This window comes from Bactrocera dorsalis, chromosome 3 (assembly GCF_023373825.1).
Source record: "Bactrocera dorsalis isolate Fly_Bdor chromosome 3, ASM2337382v1, whole genome shotgun sequence".
Taxonomy (NCBI): Eukaryota; Metazoa; Arthropoda; class Insecta; order Diptera; family Tephritidae; genus Bactrocera; species Bactrocera dorsalis.
Window position 1 is genome coordinate 86441578 of NC_064305.1, and position 19067 is coordinate 86460644.

General features: G+C 34.3%; 1 protein-coding gene across 2 annotated transcripts in view; it reads right to left on the minus strand.

Moving 5' to 3' along the window:
* LOC105229665 (uncharacterized) overlaps window positions 1-19067 on the minus strand; it is a 339005-nt gene that overhangs the window by 133310 nt on the left and 186628 nt on the right. For both annotated transcript variants that reach the window (XM_049453109.1, XM_049453108.1), the window contains exon 2: window positions 9111-9163. The gene's annotated coding sequence lies outside the window, so the exon portion shown is untranslated. The remainder of the gene's footprint in view (window positions 1-9110; window positions 9164-19067) is intronic.

Here is a 19067-nt window from a genome sequence, read left to right on the forward strand (position 1 = left end):
AGGCAGTCGTCGTCGCCGATTGGTCACGAGCATGCTGCATAGTCGCCAATTGCTGCCACAGTTGCAAGTGGAAAAAATAAATAAATTTTGACAACCATTTATCAAAACAAGTTGCTGGCAAAGCGTGCAATCCAACGCAGCAACAACTACTGCGAACTATTGCGCTCGGCGAGCATTTATGAATGTATATAGTATGTGTGTGTGTGTGTAGTGACTGGTATCCATTACCGCAAAGTAATTGAGTGATTGAAGTTTGAAACTTTGAGACTGTGGACCGTTAACCATTCACTGTTGACTGTTGATAATGAACTGGTTGATTGAACGGCACTGCAAATTGCTTGAATTACAAAGAGAAATGGTGCGGAGAGTTAAGGAGTGACATGAAGAGGCGAAAACGGGAATTGGCAAATTTAATGAGCAAATATGGAAAATATATTGTGGGAAGTGCTGCAAATTTGGTATATTTTGTTGCTGTTTTTTCACGAGGACTTGGTTGAATCCCACTTCTAAGGGAGAAAATGTTTTATTTTTCGCCAATATACAGGGCAAGTTTCGCAATTGGGTGCCTTAGGTTAAGTTAGAAAGTCGATCCCAACAAGGTACTCACTGGTAACTAAAACTCCTAAAAACTGGATCATAATACATTTACAGATCGTCAAAGCGCTTTGAGTCTATCACAAATTTGTTGAGACAGCTAATATCAGTTTCGGCTATGTCTACGACGAAAGCAAAACTGACGAGATGGGGAAAGTGCCTGGATATATCCAGCTCATCCATATAACGTTGACAACTTGCGCCCGACAAAATTTTTAGCACCAGAGACTAGTAAGCATTTCTACAATTGCGGCATGAACAACTTTGCTCAGGGCAAGTAACTCAGTACAACTACTGCGTTCTACTCTAGGTCAAAAGAACCCTCACAGGAGCGGGTACTCGATCTCGCTATACGCCAATGGAGATCCAAAGTGTTCCCATTTCTATGTAAATTCTGTCTAGCTAATCGAGTTTCCAGTCACGAGCGATGCCCTATTACCGGGCACACAAACGAGTCTGATAGGAAAGTAGCTTGATGCTTTTTCTAGTGAAGACAGACACTTCTTGACAAGTTGTGAGGGCACAGCTAACGAGCTTAGCTCTAGTCGGAGTGAATGTTCACCTATCTGATGGAGGCTGAACTGTGTACCTGTACCAGCAGTCACTTCTACAGGAAAAAAAAACTACAGTTATCCGGTGGGCTAAAGAATATTCAAATTTATACCAAGAAGAGAATTTAAGCGTTTTTTTTGCGCGGACCCTTTTATATATCTAGCTTCTCCAAGCCTCATAGCGCACCTTGCAGCAATGCACTTTCCCTTTGACAGTGCTACTAGTACCAAAAACTCTATGTCTTTTGGAAAAATTACATCGATTAGAGGTGGGAAGGGAGACATTTTATACCAATTGCTTGAAAGCAAAGGAATTACTTATAATTTATAAAAATATTTTCTAAATTGTTATCAGCTGCTTAAAAGTTATACCAGTTGCTTATAAATTACGTATAATTTGTGCCAGGTGCTTAACAATAAAGAAATTGCTTATAAATTATTAGAATTATTTGAAAGTTATTTAAGCATGCTATGAGTTATACCAGTTGCTTACAAATTATACCAAATCCGTATAATTTAAAGCAGTTGCTTAAAATTCAGTTGAATGCAATGCGTATAATGTCCTAGAAAGTTAAAATGTGCTAATTATTAATTATGCCAGTTGCTTACAAATTATACCAAATCCGTATAATTGAAATCAGTTGCATAAAAGTAAAGGAATTTGCTTAAAAAGATTACTAATTTTCAACTTTCAATGATTATTATAAATTATACCAGTTGTGAAAAAATTATACCAAAACCGTATAGTTTATAGCATTTGCTTAAAAAGAAGTAGCACACAATGGAAACCAACTCCTTTACAGTTATATTAGCTGATAATAAATAATACCAGTTGCTTATAAATTATATAATTACATTATATACAATATAGTTACGTATCCTAAATTCATTAAACGCATGTTTACTGGTTAGGAGACCATGGTTAAGTAAATGACGTCAAAACTGTTCAACAATCTAGCGAATGGGAATCTAGAAACGAGCCAAAACCGAAGAAATGAATACCTGACTAGTCATTTATAAAAAGATTTTATGCAAAAACGAAAAGAATTACTGCAATCCATATATTTAAATGCGTAAATACTTGTTCAACTTGTAAATAATGTATAAAAATCTGTCACAGCTATAAATCTAATCAAATACCAAAAAAGATATGAACCCACTTGACTTCAGCACATATAAAAAATGCAAGTGTGTTGCAACAAGATGATCACATGCTGTACTAAGTTGACATATTATCGCACTTTTCACACGGTCATTAATCACAGCACGCACACACACATGCCAACATGTAGGCCACGCCCCTTGGCCACATTAGCAATTCCCAGTCAGCATGGTTTATAACAACGCCCGCAGACGCATCATCGCTCTAAACTCTTATGAACAAGAATTAAATGGTGTGAAATCGCGTAAAAGATAAATTTCTTTGCAACAATTCTCGTGAGGCCGCGCGGGGGAAGACGGGGTGTTGTGGAAAGTAACTTTTATGAATCTGATTTGTGTTTGCACCAGGCACAAGCAAAAAAGATTAAGTTGAGTGTCGCTAAAATAAATTTAATCGCGCCTGGCGGCGAAATGCCAGGGCGTATACGTAACATGAGCACTCGAGTAATTTGCTTTGCGTTCAAACGCCTTTGGTGCTGTGCAGCTATGCCTAAAACAATGTCCACTTGCACATGTGTTTGTTGATTTTGTTGCTGAATTTGTGTCAAACGCTGTGGGTTAACATTGCACTCGTTTTCTTTACTCAGCTTCGCTCTGTGATTTATGATTCTTTTATCAAATGTGAGGATTTGCGAGTCGATTATTTTCGCAAATGAAATACTGATTTGTTTCAGTAACCTCAGGCAATTTGTGCGTTGGTCGAGAAAGTAATTTATGAATACGAATGTTTTTTAAAAGCTTATACCAAAATTACGTTGTACCAGTTGCTTAAAAACAATGATATTGCTTATAAATTATAAAAAATACCTTTAAAATTGAGGTCAGATGATTATAAGTTATACCAGTTGCTTACAAATTATACCAAATCCGTACAATTTATAGCAGTTGCTTTAAAAGTAGTTTCATACGATTAAAACCAAGTGATTTAAAGTTATATTAGCCAACTAAAGATTATACCAGTTCTTTATAATTGATACCAAGTATGTTCAATTTATGCCAGATGCATAAAAATAAAGCAGCTGCTTATAAATTACAAAAACTTTTTGAAAGTCATATAATCATTTAATCTAAATTATACCAATTGCATACAATTTATACCAAATCCGATAAATTTAGACCAGTTTTTTAAAATGCTGCTCAATTGCATTGTGTATAAATTCCTAAAAAGTTATATTTGCTAATTATGAATTATACCAGTTGCTTACAAATTATACCAGTTTGTTTAAAATATTATACCAAAAATCTATGATTTATAGCATTTGCTCCAAAAAAAGGATTTTGGTTTAAAATTTTACTTATTCTTTGCTTTTTATAATGATTATTAATTATACCAGTTTATTTTAAATTATACCAAATCCGTAATTTATAGCAGTTGCTTTGAAAGTAATTGCATACAACGGAAACCAATTTCCGTAAGGATACACTAACTGATAATAATTTATACCAGTTGCGTGTAAATGATATTATGACATTATATTTTTGTAATTTACAATAAATTCTGTTCACTGTTGGTTTAGTAAACACAACTTTTGTGAAAAATTATTTTTCGCTATTTTCCAACGTTCTAACCTCATATTGAGCAATTATAGATAACTGTGAATTTCATAAATGATAAATTTATCATTAACAACAGCACCAAATAACGGTTACACGGCATATGCTGCGCCTGCGAAATTAATGAAGTGCCAAAATGAGAGAGTGAGGGTTTCGAATTCGCGCAGCGCCTGCTGCTGAGCCGACAGATATTAATGAACACCAGAAAACAACCCCACTATAACAAGTGCGATATACTTTGATGGTATAGCCCACCATGGGGTGTATATCAAGTATCAATGTGTCCACATGTGCGTCGGCTAGCGACCAGCTGTGCAATGGACACGAAGGGGAGCGGAAAAACATGTGTTTGCTGCACACCCTCACCTCCCCCGTTGTGCGCAATTTACAAATTACTTAATCAGCCGCTGTAAATGCTTCATATCCGATTAGTTGTTGTTGCCGCGGCGAACTTTATTTACAGTTATACGTAGTTTATTGTTGTTGTTTAATAATAAGTATTTTAATAAGCGCGTTTTTGTTGCTTTGGCATTTTGGTATATTTTCGCGCCGCCAAAGTTGAGCCGCAGACCAGAAAAAACAATGGCGGTTAATTGTGATTGTGTGTCCATGTGTAAGTGTGTCGACCAAACTGTGGGGCGTTGCATGGGCAAACACAATTGATTTATGTTTTGCGGTTTTTTACAATTTGCCAAATTTAAACACTTATCTACATTGGTGTGCGTGTGGCGCTACTACATGTGTGTGGGTGTGTTTATTTGTTGCTGGCGCTTGCTCCCCGCAGATTTTAAATGAATTTGTCGTTTCATGTTTCCAATTAGTATTAGCAATTTATTATTGGATAGACGATTACTAGAAAAACACACACATACACGCATATATAATGTGCGTGTTTAAAGCCTGGAGTTGCTCACACGCACTGTCAAACTTACACTTCACACAGGCCATGCTTTCAATTAATTAGGAATTTTCACATTATTGACCCCAGTGTGGGGCTGTGAGGTGAGAAGCGATTGGATTTTTGGTTATTTGTTAATGCGTTCTCCACCGCAAATTGTGTTGCCGTTACTCTGGCAGCTGCGGCGAGCATCAGCATTAACGGTGAATAACATTACAGAAATAAATTGCTAAAACATTGAATTTAACGCCTAAAAGCAGAATTTGTGTAGGCATAATGTAATGTGCTCATCTGAGCAAATATTAATTGAGTTGCGCTTTAATTAATAACTGGGAATTTATGAAGGAAATTATTAACCAGTCAGTAAAAATCATTTGTTTAAAATTTAAATTACGGAAAAAATTGACCAGTACCAGCACATAAGCTGCAATAACTTCGCTAAAGAGCTTAACATTCATTACCAAACGGTTTTAAGCCATTTAAAAAAGGCTGGGTACAAAAAGAAGCTCGATATTTGGGTACCATATGAGTTGTCTGTGAAAAATTTAATGAACCGAATTAACATCTGCGATTCTTTGCTGAAATGAAATGAAGCAAGCAACCGAAAAAAACGACCAGAATTTACCAACAGAAAGGGCTTCGTCTTCCATCAGGACAACGCTAGACCACACACATCTTTGAAAACGGAGAGAGCTGGGCTGGGAAGTTTTGTGGCATCCATCATATAGCCACGACTTTGCACCATTTGTTTCGATCAATGCAGAACTCCCTTATTGGAATAATGTTGGCTTCAAGAGAAGCCTGTGAATATTACTTAGCGCAGTTTTTCGTCGAGAAACCAGAAAAGTTTTACACTGAGGGAATAATCTCTAACGGAAAATTGGCAAGAAGTGGTCGACCAAAATGGTACATATTTGGTTCATTCAAGTTCAATATAAATATAAAAAAATAAGTTGAATTTTGATTGGAAAACGAAAAGACTTTTTCGACTATACAATATATATATTTTATGGAGTCTCCGACGATTATTTCCGGGTATTACAAGCTTTACGGCAAATAGTGTACGTTGTTAAGGTTTTAACAATATCTAAAATTACGTCATGTTTTATTTGTATTTTCTTAAATATATAGTATGTAATTAATTTATTTTTGAGTGATTTTAAATCCTGTGGACTCCAAACACTCTGAAGCAAGTTGCTGAAACTGTCCAGAAAACTTTGCAAAATCACTGAGACTTCTTCTCAATTTAAAACTTATTGATGGTGCTAGACATTGAGCCTCTTACGATTTACCCTGAGCCAGAAGCATGTTGTGATTGTATAGCTTCTGGTAGTCGACCAGCGCTTGCTGATTTGTTCTGTGGTTCAAAAGTTCAGTGTTGAACCACAAGTTGCCAACGGAGCTTCTACACGAACCCATGCTGTAGTTATTGAGGAGAGGTGCCTCCCTAGCAAGGTCATCAACCTTATGGTCTATTGTAATACCACCTACAAAAACTCAATGCTATCGCTGCCCTACTCTTGAAGTGGATAATCACCACCGTGGAGAAGACAGCGTTCCGAAAGAGTAGTTCTATTTCTACCTTCATGACAACCACCTTCGCACAGAAAGCCCAAAAGTGCAGCTGATGGAAAGCTTCCGACAGTGTACTCCTCCACCAATCCCCTATTTCCATCAAAAAGCTCACCGCCCCTCTCCTCCAGCGAGTTCTTGCCGTGCTTTCTCTGAGGGTATGTGAGCAGATGAGAGACAGTTAGGGCTAGATTTGACGATCCGATAAGCGGAGTATTTTGAACTGAATTGAAAGAGTGCGATTATTCCGGAGTATTCAAGCGCATGGTCATCTAAGTACCCAGACTGTCAGACAAAGAGGCACTCTCACAAAACAGAAAATTCCGTAAAATATTATAGGTCTAACTATGGTTTCAAATAGCCAAAGTACTACCTTTGCTGAGAGTCCCCAGCTCTTGCCAATGACACCGGTAATAGCTATCAACCCTGCTCAAAAAAAAAAAAATTAATTGACTACCGTTTCTCAGGTAATGTTTTTTCCTTTCTGTTTTGCATTTGTAAATACAATGTAACAGTTTAAGTAGCTGGCAATCAACTGGTTTGTTTGTTTTAAACTTTCTGAGTTTTACCCCACTGACACACACAACTTAATGACGTCATTTAGAATGAATAAATTTACAAAAATAATCAGTTCACACACACAACTTTATATAAAAGTATTTATAAGAGTATTTGAAACATAAAACCTGCGTACAGCGAAATTTCGACACCTAATTAGAATACCAGAAATTGCCTAAAATATAACACTGACGTCAATGGACAGTTAATTGCAGCCATATTTTTAGGTTATAAATAAGCACACACTTTTAATTTTAGGCCTTGAATATTGAATTTGGTGAAACTCAGTGCAATTTACTGCGACAAAAATAGCAATTTTCGATTTTCGTTAATAATTATATGAACATATCACACACTTAATGAACACATTGGCGCCAAGTGAACATTGCAGATTTGAAACTCGAAAATTTATTACGCGTTTATGCATTTTCAACTCGGCATATGCTCGATTGTGACACATCTTCCTACGGTTAAGTTACGCTTATAAATATGTCAGTGTTTTATTGCTTTGCCGCAAATGTGACTAATGACTGGCGTCTGCTTGAGTCAGCTCATTCTTCTGCTGTCCTTCGCTCAAATGAGTATAAGAACAAGAACGATAAAAAACAAACTCAATTTAAAATTTCGTGTTTATTTCGTGCTTTTATTAACTTCGAATTTCCATTGCACGCTTTCTTTGCTGTGATTTCAAGCAGTTGCTTTCTTTGTAATTTGTCATTTTGGGTCGCTTTTTCTAAAATATTTCCTTCTAATTGCCGAAATAACAGCGCGCGTGTTGTTTTGGGTATAATGAGGGCGAGTTTTCTTAGTTGGCAGAACATTTTTAGCAGCTAATTAACTTGTGATTTTAGAGAACTTAATTAGTTCTTTCCGCTCTTTGCGCACTTACTTAAGAAAAAAGATAAATAAAGGGTACAGAGAGTGAAAGAAAAATGAGACAACTACAAAGGTCACTATATGATTTTTTAGTTGGTAATTATAGTGAGTAGTGAGGGAGGATGGACTCATGTGTAGAAGTTTACGCAAGTGAGGAAAGTTCTCTGATTGCCATTCACTTGGGAGTGGCCAGAAACGATTCTTTTACATGTGACTCAAGCAGCTCACGACTTTCGGTCTTTGACCAAGTATCCTCTGGGTAGCCTAAGAACATCCGTTTGAAGGCGAGCTAACGTGAGAAGGCGAAACATCCCCTGCATAGGGTTGTGCGCTGGGTTTGGGACCCGCCACGTAAAAAAACACGCCCAGTGAATAGTCATAACCAGCCTCGGATCAGAGGCTACTTCGGACTAAGTAGGCAATTGAGAAGCAAAGTCCTCTTTCGACAAACAAAAACTAAACTCTATAAGTCACTCATAATTCCCGTCCTGCTATATGGTGCAGAGGCCTGGACGATGTCAACAACAGATGAGTCGACGTTGCGAGTTTTCGAGAGAAAAGTTCTGCGAAAGATTTATGGTCCTTTGCGCGTTGGCCACGGCGAATATCGCATTCGATGGAACGATGAGCTGTACGAGATATACGACGACATTGACATAGTTCAGCGAATTAAAAGACAGCGGCTACGCTGGCTAGGTCATGTTGTTCGGATGGACGAAAACACTCCAGCTCTGAAAGTATTCGACGCAGTAAGCAGAGGAAGAGGAAGACCTCCACTCCGTTGGAAGGACCAAGTGGAGAAGGACCTGGCCTCGCTTGGAATATCCAGTTGGCGCCACGTAGCGAAAAGAAGAAACGACTGGCGCGCTGTTGTTGACTCGGCTATAATCGCATAAGCGGTGTCTACGCCAATTAAGAAGAAGAAGAAGAATTATAGTGAGTAACTTATTAGAATCGAGCGGCAAAGAGTCGGAAGTAGTGCAGAGGTATACCTTAGTTCAAAAGAGAAACAATAATATTAGGAAATATACTAAAAGAGAGAGAAATAGTGAAAATATTGGGTGGTCGAAAAAGTTTTTTCGTATCTTGGCAAGATATTTCGTATATCTCCAGTGCTATAAATCACGTTGTGTCATGCCATATAGTGTTAGAAAGATGAGATTTTAAGTTTCAATCATGTCTCCGTGTTCAAAAATTATTATCGCTAACTTCACTCATCCGAAAGCAGGTTTAATTAAACGCTTCAAATACTTCGCAAATTTCATAAAATTACTCAAATCACAATCACCTTATCACATAACTGAAATGCATTTAATTTCTGCCTAGAAAATTTCATTTCAACTCACCATTTTGCTTTGTTGTTACACCGCAAATCGTGTTAATCGAATTTTCCGTAATTCTGAAAATCAAAACACAAAGTAAAAATTAAATTAGTATGAGTACCATATGTAATTATTCAATTAAATTTATTGTGTCTATATATAGTACAAGTATTAACGGTCCCATTAAATATTCAATAAATACGCTCACACATCACTAATTCACTAATACATATGCATATGCATACGAGTGAGTGCAATTAGGTATTGTTGACGTTAGCAGATATAAATCAAGTGAACTTATTGCACAATTGTCATAACAAATGCAAATGCTGTAAGTAATTAAGTAGTTGAGGCGAATTGAATTTGCAATTAAATTGTTTAAATTTGTCGGATTGAAAGTGTTTGTCGAGTGGCTTTTCAATGTGTTTCTCTGATTTAAGGGATAAGTTTTATGGGCAAGCAAGCTGATAGTGTGATTGCGCTGTCAGGAGGGGCAAAGTTGGGAAGATTTATGGTGAATAATAAAACGACAATGTGTTTTGAATTGCAATGACACGAATAGTAATGGTAATTGGAATGATGATTGTAATTGTAATTGTGATAGACCTGTAAGTGCAATAATAATTTCAGTTGTGGGACTAAGGAGTAAAAGAAAAGTAATTATGGGAGTAATGGTATTGGTAATTTAGTATTAATTGTAATTAGAGTAGAAATGTGAAAGTTAACTAAAATTTTAATAAGTGTGATAATAAATTTTAGCAGTAATAAAGAAAGTAATTGTAATTGTAATGGTAATGGTAATGGTACTGATAATGGTAATCGTAATTTATAGAACCAGCATGTTGCTTAATGCAACATTAGTTAAAGTTATTGTAATTGTAATTCTAATAGGCTCGTAAAAAGGAAAAGAAAAGTAATTATTGGAGTAATGGTATTTGTAATTTTAATAGTAATTTTAGTTAGAGTAGAAATGATAAAGCTAGTTATAATCTGAATAGGTGTGATAATAAATTTTGGCAGTAATATATAAAGTAATTGTAATTGTGGTGGTAATGGTACTGATAATAGTAATGGTAATCGTAATTTATAGAAACTGTATGATGCAGCAACATTAGCAATAGTTATTGTAGTTGTAATTCTAATAGGCTTGTAAAAAGTACAAAGTAATGGTATTAGTAATTTTAAATATAATTACAGAAGAAATGATAATGATACTTGTAATTTGGATATACGAAATCATATTTTTTTATCAGTAATAAATAATGTAATGATAATTGCGGTGGTAATGGTACTGATAATTGTAATGGTAATCATAATTCCTAGAACAAGCGTGTTGCTTAATGTAACATTAGGTATAGTTATTGTAAATGTAATGTAAATATGTGATTAATATATAAAATATTGGTAATTAATTTTGATAATTTTAACAGTAATTGTAATTATAATTACATTAAGAGGTATAACGGTAATTCTGATTTTAATGTAGGGGTCAGAATTTACAGCAGTAATAACGTAAGTAATGGGGATTTTGTTAGTAATGCTATTGGTAATTGTAATGGTAATCCAAAAACTTAATACAAGCACTTTTTTTGTAATGTAATATTATCTATAGTTATTGTAATTGTAATTGAAATAGGCTATTGTGGTCGGATTGGTATTGCTATTGGTAATTTAAATAGTAATGGTAATTGAAATGTAATGAATTGTAATGCAAATTGCAATATTTGCAAAAATGATAATGATAAAAGTATCTCAAACTCAAAGATGAGTGGCTTCTTTACAGTAGTCGAAAAAGGTATGTAATATTTAAGTCGTCACGTGATGATTACAAAATTTTGCCTAATATTGGGTTTCATATTTGGTACCCGCAGTGAAGCTAGGTAGGAAGAAAGCATAAAGCGATGCATCTTAAACTGGAAAACAAATATTCAATTCACGCTTAATATATGCTGATGTATTTTTTGATATAAATTATTTACTACTCTCCGTGTGTGAACAAAATTTAAGGTAAATAAGGAGTTGTAAAAACAATACTATAAGCGAATCAGTTTATTCAACCAGTTTGTCAGTCTCCTCTGAAATTAAACAAATATTAACACAATAATTCGAAACAGTCGGTAGTCATGTCTTTATTTATTTATTTTTTTTTATTTAAAAATAATATTAGGTGTATATATTGTTCGAGGAATATTCACATTATATAGCGACTTGCATAAAACGATGAAGGGTTATCAGTAAGACTAATAAGTTTATATAAATACTTTCTAAATATTTATTTAATCAGCTTACTACCATACACTTAGGTTTATGTTTTCACCCACACACTAATCATCAACAATGTTAGAGGGCGAAGCTCACGAGTGGTTTTAGAATCTTATCAGTTCCCAAAATTAGTCAGCGAACAAAGCGAGGTTATCAGTTCAGTGTCAAGCCACTTTGTTTTCAAAATATTGTCTGTTGCGTTTCATTTATTGTGCAACTGTATGCTCTTTATATAATTAAATACAATACTGAAGTATTAATTATATCATGTAACGTTTTCAACTGATTGTTTTAAACACCTTGTAGCCGCGCATTAATTGTTTGGTGTTTGGTAAATGATACTTGATGCAAATTGCACATTTAATGTGTTAAATATTTAATTTAACATCACAAAGCATGTGCACGTGATTATTTGTATGCCGACTGCAAGAATTCTTTTGCAATTAAAATGTGGCATGCCACAAAAGCACCACATTCAATTATTTGCATGTTAAACGAGTACTACGAGTGGGATTAATAATAATGTTGGAGAAGATAGTGACGGGAATTAATGGTAATGGTAATATTAAATCAGTGTTGGTTGAGGTTAAGTTCTTTGAAAATCTGCATCAATAATTTTATAATTAGCGGAGGTCCTTTCAATATGTTCATATAATTTTATATAAGAACTTCGAAATTTGTACTTCCACCTAATTACACTTAACTTTCGTCAAATGAAATGAACGCCCTCTCATCAGAAGCAGCTAAAATCATAATTTACTACTTAATACCATTTTGCAGGTATTTTCATGGAATTGGGCTGCACTCCGCCAATAGCCTTTCTACCAACAACAGCGTAGCAATCCAACTGAGTTCCTCAATGCGAAATCAAATCGATTTGCAACCACTTATTGGTGCTGCATTCCACCTGAGCTCTCACGTTGTTCCTTTCGTTTGCTTGCAACGAGTTTCTGGCTGTGCTAACGAGTCACTCTAAGCGCTCTTTCAGCGGTTGAGGTCTCCATATTTGCAGTTTCCACATAATTGATTAGCTGATTAAATTGCAATTGGCAAACTGCACGCTGAGAAATCGAGCCGGCATGCAGTGCTTAGCTAATCGTATAACTGTAGATTAGCTGAAATTTTGTATGCCAATTAGAGTGATTACAGGAATTGATGAAAGCGCACTCCAAACTACTTAAGTTGATGGAATTTTTGGTTATTTTTGAGGCGAGTGTTTTAACGTTTCATTTCTATTGAGATTGTAGTCGTCGAGAAGATTTCATATTTCGAAAATATGACAAAATAAAGAAATTAGTAATTTTCATAAATGCAGAAGACAATTTTAATTGTACTGAACATAGGTATATTAAGAGTACCGTGGTTTGGTAAAAAATAAAATTAGCAATATAACGAGTGCTTCAATTTACATAAATTTGGTTAAATAAAAGTACCGTAATTCGGTACAAATTAGAGTGCCGTGATCTAGTAGAAAGAAATTAATAAAAATATAAAGTATCTAAAAATCGCCTTGAAATTCATTTAGTTTAGGTAAACTAAAAGTACCGCAATTCGATACGAATTAGAGTACCGAACTTCGGTAAAAGAATTTTTCAGAATATAAAGTACGTATAAATTATTTTAAAAATACTTCACTGAATTTATGTAAGCAAATTACCGCAACTCGGTATGAATGAAAGTACCGTGATTCGGTACAAAAAACTTACTGAAATATAAAGTGCGCACAAATTACGCCGAAAATTACTTAATTTAGGTAAAAGTAAATTATCGTAATTCGGTACCGATAAAAGTACCGTGTTGCAGTATTAAATTTTTTTTCAAAATATAAAATGCGTAAATTATACATTCAACATTACTTAACTAATTGTACGTAAAATAAAAGTACCGAAATTCGATAGGAATAAGAAAATCATTATTCAGTACAAAAAACGTACTAAAATATAAAGTGCGCACAAATGACCTCGAAATTAATGAACGTAAAGTACCGTTTTTCGGTACTAAATTTTTTTTCAAAATAAAAAGAGCGTAAGCATTAGCATCACTATTACTTAACTAATTGTACGCAAAATAAAAGTACCGAAATTCGATATAATGAAATTCGTGAATATATAAAATGACGCATTTACACTGAAGACAGCTTCTGCTGACAAATCATTCGTCGAAAGCTTGTCTAAGGCGATAACACGAAAAAATTAAAGAAATTCTCGAATTTGAAAACCATCATGTTTACATCAGAGAGATAGCAGAGGCGCTCAAAATGTCTTATGGATCGAGTTAATTTTGGTTAATTTTTTGGTTAATATTTTGGTTAATATTTTGGTTAATGTTCTGAAGCTATTCAGCAATTAAACGAATGTTGCAGAGCTGATAGCGAAAAAACCCATTTAACCATTTAAATCGTTATATTGGTTTAATAGTGGCATATTTTGACGGCGATAACATTAAAATATATGAAATGGAATCGAAATTGTCAGTCCGGATCAAATTTGATATAGTAGCGTGTATACTTTATACACGAAATATCGCCCACCAAGCTCGAATCTTGAATCTACAAAGGGTTTCTGGAGGTTATTTACAAATAATATTTCATAAAGTGCCATAAACTTCTGAAATGTAAAGATTTTTACAGGTCACTCATACGCCATGAAGACCATAGAAGAAGATATAAGAGTTAAGCATATAAAAAGCAGCTGGCGCAGCTAAAATGCCACAAAATATTAAAAAAAAGAGAAGTAAATAAAGCAATTCAAATACCGCAAGCCAAACAAACAAAGTGCTTAATTTCATTTTCAATTTTAACGCGAACCAAAGCTTTCTAGCACAAAGGTGGTCAGTTGAGACGAAATGAAAAAAATGAGAATAATAATTAAATAAAATATTAAAAAACAGACATAAAGCAAAAAAAAAACTTTAAAAAAATATAATACAACACTAAAAGAAATTTTCAATTTCACAAAGTAGCGCTGAGCCAACACAACAAAACAAAGCAATAGTTTACGGCAAACAAATAATAAACGCACACACACACGCGCAAACAAAGGGAAAGGTCTGTGCAGCTGCTACGAAAAGGATGACCGTATGCAATATTAAAATGTCAGTCACGTGATAAGATGTAATGTGTCCTGCGCTATGTTGCGACGCTTTTGAGTGTCTCTTATGGCCGCTGCAGCGAGGGGGCCATTAAGCCGAATGGCAAGGAGACGTAGGAAAGCCAACAACAATAATGGAAACTACTGCCGCCACTACTACGCTTTCCTGGCTATTATAACATACACAGTGTGTGTTTGCGTGTGTGAGTGAGTGAGTGCGGCAGAAGGACCGCCAGCATAATGCAAATGGGACAAAGTGGCAAATGCCGTTAAAGGGAATAATGTGTGCGCACATTTTAATATATTCATGTGTGTGGGCATGCCGGTCTCCACACGCCAGTTGCTGTGACGGACAGCTGAAACAGTAATATACAAATAAAATAAAAATCAAATGATATAAAATATAATGGAATGTGATAAAATTGAAAAATAAAAAACAAAAAACGGATGGTCACACTTGTGTTGGCTAAAGTGACATTTGGAGTTGCGTCGTGCCAGTCAGTGACTGACAGGCGGCAGCTGAAGTAACGGTAATGGCAGCTCAAGCTAGCGATAACAGTTACGAAAAATTAAAATGAAATAAAACAATTTTGAAACAAAAACAACAATAACAGCAGCCGCATGCTGGCACTGCGGTTTGGTGTTTGCGACTAACTATTCCGGCTATCAGCGCATGGCAAACGACAAACGACACAATGTGCTGCTGACCCAGTTTTTAATGGTGTTACAAAAAGCGAAAAGTAAAAAGGCGACGTGGTCGACCACTGCGTAGGACAGCAATGCGCATTAAGTGTACGAGTTTACAAGTGACACACTAAGTACTGCCCTGCAGGGAAATACACGGCAATCAATGGTAATTGATTTAGAGTTAAATTAATTTTTTCTACCTAAGCTAGAATTCACTATAACTATAAAAACATGTTGTTTCTGAAGTAAATATACACGTACACATAAACTCATGCATATGTACATACATATGTATATACATTTTTTGAAGCTAATAAACTGGCTTTAAAATATGCAGGTGCAGGTTCTTCAAACAAATCCCATTTCAACATATCTTCAGTGCAACTGATTCACTTTATATTTTCGGGAGTTTCATCGTACCGAATTTCGGTACTTTTATTTTACGTACAATTGGTTAAGTAGTGTTGAAAGTAATGTTTACGCACTTTATATTTTGGAGAACATTTTAGTACCGAAAAACGGTACTTTACGTTCGGTAATACTGAATTGATTTGTGGGCACTTTACGTTTTGGTACGTTTTCTGTAGTGAATAATGATACTCTTATTCATACTGAATTTCGGTACTTTTATTTTACGTACAATAAGTTAAGTAATGTTGAATGTATTTTGTAGGTACCGAATTACGGTACTTCACTTTTATCTAAATTAAGTAATTTTCGAAGTGATTTGTACGCACTTTATATTTCAGAAAGTTTTTTGTACCGAATCACGGTACTTTTATTCCTACCGAATGAGGTAATTTTTTACCTACATTCAATGAAGTAATATTTAAAATGATTTGTACGCAATTTATATTCCACTAATTTTTTTTCTATCTAATCACGGTACTATAATTCGTAACATAATGCAGCTTTTTGAGTATACCAGATTAAAAGATTTTACAACTAATGTTTAGGTACTTTATATTTTGTTAATAGCCTTTATACCGAACCACGTTACCCTAATTTGTATCGAATTACGGTACTATACATACTTTTACCTACATAAATTAAGTACATAATTTTCGAAAAGATTTGTCGACACTTTGTATTTCAGTATATTTTTTGTACCGAATCACGGTATTTTTATTTGTACCGAATTGCGGTAGTTTGTTAATCTACATTCAATGAAGTAATTTTCAAAATAATTTGTACGCAATTTATATTCTAGTAAATTTTTTTACCGTATTACGGTACTCTAGTTCGTATTGAATTCTGGCACTTTTTGTTTACCTAAACTAAGTGACTTTCAGTGCGATTCTTAGGTACTTTATATTATGTTAATTTCTTTCTACAACATTACAGTACTCTAATTTATACCGAATTACGGTACCTTTACTTAATCAAAATTAAGTAAATTTGCACTTAGTATTTTGTTATAGTTTTTTTTGTACCGAATTACGGTATTCTTATTGTACCTATTTTCGGTACAATTAAAATTATCTTCTAAATATTTTTTAAAATATTTTTTTTTGCATCTTTTATGAATTTTAAGAAATTTTCCCGTCATCTAAAATTTCAATAGAAATATTAGTTTTCACTTTTAGCATTAGTATGGTCACAGAGAGGTAAGAGTGCCGCCACTTTGGGCTCAATTACAGTCATAACTTTTTTGATTGAACTTTTTATAGTAATAAGATAAAGTATGAAGTGGACAAAAGTTTTCAAAAAGCCCTCTGATGTACAATATTAGCTTATTTTAAATTATATTCTTTGAACTTCTTGTACTTCATCTTTAGTTGCAAAACGAAGAACGGAGTATGTATAATTAAATTTGTTGTATTAATTTGTCTAATTCAATAATTTTCTACAGGGCATTAACAAAAGCATAAAACGAAAATAACAAAAACACAAAAGCCTCTGGGAAGTGAACTTAATTCAGGATATACGCGTCGTATACGTAACTTTCACTATATGGGGTGTGTTACATCCGTAAACAAGCAATGGAATGTATGTATATGTAAGTATATCTACCATTTATATGAATAAACACGATAATATATGTATGTATTTTTAGAATATATCCCAATATACATATATGCATATATAATGTATATGTAGGTATATAAGCGCTCATTGTTTGTACGCAACTTCCTGTTCGACGCATTTTCCCAAAGCGCCGCTCAGCGTTGAATTATCTTTATGAATATTTTAAGCATATGCAAATTTCTTTATTGTTTTTCTTATGCCTTTTAAACTTTTTTCCCAACATTTTTGTTGTTTTTTATTTTGTGCACACATTTCCCCAGTTGAAGCCACTGGAGTGTCATTTCAACGAAATTGTTCAGCCTCAGCTGCGTTTATGCAAAGCAAGTAATAATGGCGAAAATTAAGCAAAGGAAGGGGGAGATCGTTATAATGCAAAGCATAAAATTAAATAGAATTAAACAATTTGCAAATTTTGTTAAGCAAATATTTTGAAAACGAACTTAATTAAAAGTCGTTTGAGAAATAAGCACATTCTTAGAAGATATGTATATGGTTATGAAAATCTTTCATGTATGTGGCAAGCTTAGATTAGGGAAGAAATAATTATTATTTAATATTTAATATTATTTTAATATTTAATGGCAAACAATTGCGGAATTAAGTCAGTAATTCGCTTTAACTTGAGGCTTACTAGGCGCTGACTCTATCATTTATTTATGGATTTATGTGTGAGCAAAATATGGTTGTCAATGCAAAATGTTTAAGCACACACACATTAAGCATTTATCTAGGACACTCGACTGTCACATTATTTTGCACACACACACACACACACAATCGCTTGCGCTACACATCAACTGTCAGCTACATTTGCTACAAACACACTCAGTCTTTGTCAGTACATGTGGGTGGACACCAGCGCCACATAAACAATTGAGTTAATATTTAAATTTGTCAGCCGTCACAACACTTCGACAATGCTTTTGCAGAGCATTTGACAATTGCAAAAACAATACCATTGACAAAAGCTGTCACGGGCAGACACTTTCATGAGAGACAATTGAACGCTGAATGACAATGGCATTAAAGCAATGAGCTTTATCAATAATCAAATGAAATGCAAAATGTCACAGCACATTGAAATTATATTATAACAACAGTAATAACAACAATAATGGCAGCATAAATCAGAGATTTTCATTGAAAATATTGAAATAATTCTTCGAAAAGAGCAAAAACTATGTGTAAAAATAAATGAAACGTTAACTTCGACAGCATTGAGGCTTTAATACCCATTATAGATGAATTTTTTATAGCATAAAAATGTAGAAATGAAATTTCTTGAAGATAATAACGTCAACTGAACAAGTTTTCTATACAAAAACTGCATTTTGATTGGTCAGTTTGTATGGCAACTATATGCTATAGTGGTCCGATCTGAATAATTTTTTCGGAACTTGTGGAGTATTAGTCTAGAAAATAAGTTACGCTAAATTTGGTGAAGGTATCATGCCAATTATAAAATATTTACATACAAAGACTTGATTTTCACGGGCCAGTATGTATGACAGCTATATGCTATGGTGGGCTGATCGGAATACTATGTTCGGAGATTATATTGTTGCTTTCGGTAATAATCCATGCCGAATTTCGAGAAGATATATCTTCAAATACAAAAGTTTTCCATATAAGAGCTGGATTTTAATCGATTAGTTTGTATGGCAACGATATGTTAGAGTGAACCGATCCAAATAATTTTCTCAGAGATTCTAGCGTTGCTCTCGAAAATAAGATGTGTCGAATTTGGTCAAGGTATCTTGTCAAGTATAAAAGTTTTTCTTACAAAAACATGATTTTGATCGATCAGTTTGTATGGCAGATATATGCTATAGTGGTCCAATATCGTTAATTCCGACAAATGAGCAGATTCTTGAGGAGAAAACGACATACGCAAAATTTCAGATGGATATCTCAA